This window comes from Hyperolius riggenbachi, chromosome 5 (genome assembly GCF_040937935.1).
Source record: "Hyperolius riggenbachi isolate aHypRig1 chromosome 5, aHypRig1.pri, whole genome shotgun sequence".
Taxonomy (NCBI): Eukaryota; Metazoa; Chordata; class Amphibia; order Anura; family Hyperoliidae; genus Hyperolius; species Hyperolius riggenbachi.
In genome coordinates, this window is record NC_090650.1 from 272,434,135 (window position 1) to 272,441,378 (window position 7,244).

General features: G+C 44.1%; 1 protein-coding gene across 1 annotated transcript in view; it reads right to left on the reverse strand.

The window, feature by feature from the left end:
• The window catches only part of ATXN1 (ataxin 1), a 439,823-nt gene extending 434,377 nt beyond the window's left edge, over positions 1-5,446 (reverse strand). Inside the window, exon 1 of the mRNA XM_068236936.1 lies at positions 5,421-5,446. The gene's annotated coding sequence lies outside the window, so the exon portion shown is untranslated. The remainder of the gene's footprint in view (positions 1-5,420) is intronic.
• Between the last annotated feature and the right edge of the window lie 1,798 nt (positions 5,447-7,244).

Here is a 7,244-nt window from a genome sequence, read left to right on the forward strand (position 1 = left end):
CCAAAGTGCGCCCCTCCATCCCTCCCACCTCAGCTGTCACACACGGATTGATATTAGACTAAGAGGGCCACAGGGCCCACAACCTCCCCAACACCTTAATATCTAGTTATCTGGCTTGCAGTCGCTGCAGTGTATCCCCTTTTCTTATTTCTTGCTGCTTCATACACAATTAGGAATGACAGCTGAATGAATTGTGCGCCCCCTCCTACACTGCGCCCTGAGGCTGGAGCCTCTCCAGCCTATGCCTCGGCCCGGCCCTGACTCTGCCCATACAATTGTATGGACATGTTCACATCTTTGCGTTGTAAGGGACTAAGTTATCCAAACACACTTTTGCTTTTCAGGGTAACGCTCACTATGACGACACAATAAATGCATAGTCCCATTGAAACACAATGCAATTATATTTCATTGGTGCTTTCACACTTGCATAGTTGCGGTGCCATGCATTCCGTCAGAATTACCGGGCATCGTACGCAGGTCTGGGTGTGCGGTGCAAGCACAAGTCTATGGACTGTATACAGAGATGGATTAAGATGTGATGGAGCCCTTGGCAAGTTAGTAGATTTAGGTTTCCCTTGTGGTCCTTTTAGTTGACTGAAGCAAAGAAGGTGGCAAGTGGGGCCCCCCTGAAGCCTGCTAGGCCTCAAACACCTGCCTATGTTGTCTGGTGGATCATCCTTCTCTAACTGTACAGGGAGTGCAGAATTATTAGGCAAATGAGTATTTTGACCACATCATCCTCTTTATGCATGTTGTCTTACTCCAAGCTGTATAGGCTCGAAAGCCCACTACCAATTAAGCATATTAGGTGATGTGCATCTCTGTAATGAGAAGGGGTGTGGTCTAATGATATCAACACCCTATATCAGATGTGCATAATTATTAGGCAACTTCCTTTCCTTTGGAAAAATGGGTCAAAAGAAGGACTTGACAGGCTCAGAAAAGTCAAAAATAGTGAGATATCTTGCAGAGGGATGCAGCACTTTTAAAATTGCAAAGCTTCTGAAGCGTGATCATTGAACAATCAAGCGTTTCATTCAAAATAGTCAACAGGGTCGCAAGAAGCGTGTGGAAAAACCAAGGTGCAAAATAACTGCCCATGAACTGAGAAAAGTCAAGCGTGCAGCTGCCAAGATGCCACTTGCCACCAGTTTCGCCATATTTCAGAGCTGCAACATCACTGGAGTGCCCAAAAGCACAAGGTGTGCAATACTCAGAGACATGGCCAAGGTAAGAAAGGCTGAAAGACGACCACCACTGAACAAGACACACAAGCTGAAACGTCAAGACTGGGCCAAGAAATATCTCAAGACTGATTTTTCTAAGGTTTTATGGACTGATGAAATGAGAGTGAGTCTTAATGGGCCAGATGGATGGGCCCGTGGCTGGATTGGTAAAGGGCAGAGAGCTCCAGTCCGACACAGACGCCAGCAAGGTGGAGGTGGAGTACTGGTTTGGGCTGGTATCATCAAAGATGAGCTTGTGGGGCCTTTTCGGGTTGAGGATGGAGTCAAGCTCACCTCCCAGTCCTACTGCCAGTTTCTGGAAGACACCTTCTTCAAGCAGTGGTACAGGAAGAAGTCTGCATCCTTCAAGAAAAACATGATTTTCATGCAGGACAATGCTCCATCACACGCGTCCAAGTACTCCACAGCGTGGCTGGCAAGAAAGGGTATAAAAGAAGAAAAACTAATGACATGGCCTCCTTGTTTTCCTGACCTGAACCCCATTGAAAACCTGTGGTCCATCATAAAATGTGAGATTTACAAGGAGGGAAAACAGTACACCTCTCTGAACAGTGTCTGGGAGGCTGTGGTTGCTGCTGCACGCAATGTTGAAGGTGAACAGATCAAAACACTGACAGAATCCATGGATGGCAGGCTTTTGAGTGACCTTGCAAAGAAAGGTGGCTATATTGGTCACTGATTTGTTTTTGAATGTCAGAAATGAATATTTGTGAATGTTGAGATGTTATATTGGTTTCACTGGTAAATATAAATAATTGAAATGGGTATATATTTGTTTTTTGTTAAGTTGCCTAATAATTATGCACAGTAATAGTCACCTGCACACACAGATATCCCCCTAAAATAGCTAAAACTAAAAACTACTTTCAAAAATATTCAGCTATGATATTAATGAGGTTTTTTTGGGTTCATTGAGAACATGGTTGTTGTTCAATAATAAAATTATTCATCAAAAATACAACTTGCCTAATAATTCTACACTCCCTGTATGTTGCATCCCATTGAAATTATGCAATGTGAATTTCAATCATCATTGCAGTTCCATCACATTCTGGATCCGCACCGGATACAGCGTGAAGGTAACCTAATGAGCTTGTTATTAAAGCAATCTTCATGCTATGAAAAGTAATGTGCATGTAATAACGTGCATTGCGTAATACTTGGTTATAGGTTACACAATGCCCATACAGAGAACTTACCATGAGGTGCCCATTCATGTTTAGATTGGCGCCAAATGTGGCAAATAGATCAGACCCTCTCTGATTTGACTTATGCCGGGCATACACGGCTCGACAATGTGCCGGTATCGAGGCAGCAGCTCGATGCGGGCGCGTGGATCGATTCCCGCTCGTCCCCGCGGGCACTTGCTTATCTTCCGCTCGATTACCGCTATTGTCCGACCGTGGGGATCGAGCCGGGAATCGATCCATGCGGTGATTGGACATGTCGGAAATTATCAATCGAGCCATCAGCGGCTCGACTGATAAGAAGAATCTGGGCCATGTATGCCCAACATAAAGAGGAATCTAATCTAAATCTATTGAACCGTAGTGTTCCACAGTTCAATACATGGCAGCGCTGTGGGCCATCAACCTACTGCCACAGTCACTACCCCGCCGTGCCCAAGCAACCAAACTGTTCTGTCCAGTATGAATGTAAATTGGATCGATTTTTGCTGCAAATGGATTGAAATTACAATCCCTGTGGTTTGTTGCTCTACAGCATTCCGTCAGATATGATCACAGATTAAATCTGCCAGGGAAAGATCAATGCGTGTATGACCTGCTTAAGTAGCATCTCTACAACCGATTTGGAGTAAGGGCTCTTTCACATTAGGGCAGATTTTCTGCGTTTCAACGCAAAGGATAAAGTTTGCGTTACCCAAGGTGAAATGAAAGTCCATAGACTTTCATTTTAGCTTTCACATATAACGCAGCCTTTTTGTGCGTTGCGTTCCACTGCACCCAGGCGCAGTTTTTTGGCCAACGCTAGCTTTATGCGTTACAATGTTAGTCAATGTAAAACGCACACTATGCGCGTTTTTAATCCGTTAACGCAGGCAATCAGTCCCAGAATGCAACAGAGGAACAATGTAGAAAGTTGACAACTAAAAGAAAAAAAAATTACCTGCGTTTTTCTATGTGCAGTAACGGATTGAAAACGGATTAAAAACGCACACTCACTGCAGTGCAACGCATATCAAAACGCAGTAAAAGGCATACAACAAAACGTATGCTTTGAGCGTTCTCCAACGCAAGCTCTGATGTGAAAGAGCCCTAAGAACAGAGTCATTTTCATAAGGGTCCTTTTACACTTAATCAGTTGCTCTCAGTTAAAACGGAAAGAAAACAAATTTTCAAAGTAAGTTCCATGTTTTCCTATGGCACCTTTCACACTTAGCGCGTTTTAACTGAAATCTTCCCAATGCACTGCTATGGAAAAAACGCGTACCAACGCGCACTAACGCGTACTAACGTACACTAACGCATACCAACTGATTAAGTGTAAAAGGGGCCTAAGGGCTCTTTCACATTAGACAACGCGTGCAGGAGCCGTTTCCTGCACACGTTGAATAGGCTGCCATGCGTCGTCGGGATGGTGCGGCGCTGAGTAGCGGCGGTAGTAATTAATTGATCCAATGGTGAAACGCTGATTCCCGGCGATAAAATGCTCCCGGGTGCGTCGTACCTCAACGCATGGAAAAGGCAGCGTCGGGTGTGAAAGGTAAAATGAAAGTCTATGGACTTTCATTTTACCTTGGTTAACGCAAAGTTTCGACTTTGCGTTGAAACATTGAAAAAGGGCTCTGGTGTGAAAGAGCCATAAGGGCCTGTTCACAGTGCATCAGTTGTGTTGCAGAATAATTCTGCATGTCAATTCACTGTCCATACAACTCTATGGAGCTTTTCATATCTCTGCCTTGTAACTGATTGCGTTACTCTAACTCGCCGCATGGAGGCTCTGAATTAACATCTATGCCAAGTCTCCATTGCAGTTCACACACATTTGAATGCATGCGTTATGCAATGCACCACTGTGTATCCAGCCTTAGGGCTGGGCCCCACTAGAGCGTTTTTGTGAGTGTTTTTGGATCGCTGACAATCGCTAGCGATTTCAAAAACTTTTGCCAATGAAAGTGAATGCCAGTGAACCCACTAGAACTATTGCGATTAGAGCTAAACGCAATCCCAGGATATGCAGCCATTTGTGAGCGTTTGCATTCTAATGTATTGTGTAGGAGTAGGGAACTCTCACTTAATTTTCTTGCACAGCTCTACCATAAAATGCGATTGCAATAGCGCTTTGTGATTTGTAGTGGGTCCCAGCCCTTAGGCCTATTTTTCCGTTGCCGACTGTGAACTACTTGTTTACCGGGCAGTTCAGCAAATCTCTTTCATCTCCCCCTCCCCTGTTTTAATATATATTTATTTATTTATTGTATTTATAAAGCGCCAACATATTATGCAGCCTTTATACTAGAGCAGAATAAGCTGGCCAACCAGGGGTAAGAACTATGTCTGTACAGCTCTTGTGCTTCCACTCCAGCCTGCATCTTTAACATAATTACCAAGTGCACACTCTGTGTTCTGAAGCCAGTAGAAATAACACCTGGTCACCCAGAATTCTCTGGGGAGATTTCCACATAGCTAATGCCCCACATAGCTTTTGCCCCATGACATCACTGGGATGGTGGGGTTACATACCAACATACAGCAATATAACAGCACTATACAGATATAGGAAGTTTTGCTGAAGCCAGGATAATTAATGTAAAAGTGGGTATCCTGAATAATTTACTACATTTTACTATATATCACATATATCAGGTGAAAAAGCTATTTTAAGGCCAGCGATTTGATTTATCTCTTAATTCATAGTTAATCCTGCAGGTAAACCTAGCTTGGGAACTGCATTCATCAAGACTGCACATTACCTGTGTTTGTGTATTGATTATCAATGCATCTTCTGACTGGTGCTTCTGGGACAGGGAGGATACGAATAACTACATATATGTAAACCGCTATGGCAAACAATTTACCCTGTGAAATTGGTTTCAGCAAGATCAGTTTTGAAGTAGTGCCAAAGTGCTCTAAAATGGTAAGATATGTTGCAAATCAGGCATATACCTTTCTGCAAGCTTGGTGCAAGTTTTACAAGATGTCCACTTACCACTCTTCACTATGAATTGTTACAACGTTTTGTTTATTTTCTTGACCTTTTTTCCTGTATGACATCACCATGTTTCATCCCCCTCTCAGCAAATGTCACGCTTGTACATTGTCTGAGGCTGTCAGCTGACAGCTTGTCAGAAAACCACAGCGAGCAGTGTGAAACTGTTGCTGAATCAGTGGGAGAGCTCTGCAGCCAATCACAGTGCGAGTGTTTCAATAAATCCACCCCCCAGCATGTCACTCACACACAGCTCAGCTTGCAAACGCCCTGTGTGAGCCTGTCAGTAGGAAGGTGTCCAGTCTGAAAACTATACAAACCAGCAGAAGGCTTTTCTATTTATAGCCAATGAAGGCATTACATAAAATGAAACTAAGCACATAGAACAAACCAGCAAGCTTGCAAGCTTAATATGCTAGCTAATAACTGTGGGGCTGAGAAGAGTGCAGGACACAAATGCAATCATGAAGTAGAGAGACAAGTACTTACCTCAGCAGTGGTAAGCCTCTGGGTAATCCAGAATCTTCCCATATCTTTTTACACCCGACCATTCCAGCTCTAGATTCTTCTATATTTATTCCACCCCATTGGGTCAAATAGGTTTCTTTAGTATGTGAGGACAAGCCTGTCTGTACTGGGCATGCACGAGTAAGGTCGGCTCATGCCTGTTAGATCGAAGGTGCTCCTGTACAGCTTTTTTCCTCTGTACACGAGGCACCGTCATTCTACTGGTCATAAGAGGACCTTATTTGCACATGCCCATTAAGGACGTGCTCATTCACAGCTGCATTTGCACACCAAAGAAAGAGAGGGACCCAGCACTGGAACAAAGGGGTCTTACATACCAGAAGTCTCTGGACTACTCAGAGGCTTTTCACTACTGAGGCGTCTTATCTTTTTTATTTTAATTTGCTTCAGGATTGGTTTAAAAAGTGTCAGTTACCAGTACATGGCAAAGGTCTGCAATCTTCACGTGGGGCACATCAAAATATAGAAAGAAGGACTGAAATGTCACTAAATTAGAGTTAGGGCCATTACAGTCACATATATATGAGGCGTGCACACAGGGATGGGAAAAATGGTATACTATAGATGTCTGTGGTGTCAGGGACCATTTGAACCCCTTTACTGCAGTCTGGGACTGTAAAAGACTTTGCGGTACTGCTGCAAGAATGGTAGGAGGGGGACAGCAGTATGCGATTGTGGTCTCTGCTGCCTTACCGAGGATGCAGTATGCATCCATCTCAGTTGCCATGCCAGCAAAGCAGAAGGCTTTCAGAGTAGTGCTCTTACGGAGTGTGTTGTGGCATTACCTGCTTCTGCAATGTCTCCTCCTGCGCCCTTTCTTCTCACTATAATCATGGCGTGATCATCCTTTCCATCCTTGCAGGCACATAGGGTACATGACATCATTCTTTACATATTATTGAGTGATGTGATGTGCTGACAGTGCTTATATGCATGGATTGGAAGGACGTTGGCTCCGTGATCTGATATTCAGTGTAAGAGTGCTGCAGGAGACATAGCTGGCAGAGAAAAGCAGGTAATGTCACAGCATGCTTCATAAGTGCACTGATCTACTGCTGGGGGTGGGAGACATGAGGACAAGTACCGTTTTGGGTACATGAGAAATAGGTGATGGTCAAGGGCACAGCAGAGTACTGGGGCCCATTAGATGGAGGCCATGGGTGTGTCACCGGCTTTCTGGCTGTATTAAGTTCCCTCTTTCCTCCACAGTTACTACTCCTCCAATAAGCTTACTTATGTCTTATTGAATGCCAGGCCCTGTAGGATGACGTACCATAGAGACGGATTAGTGGAGAC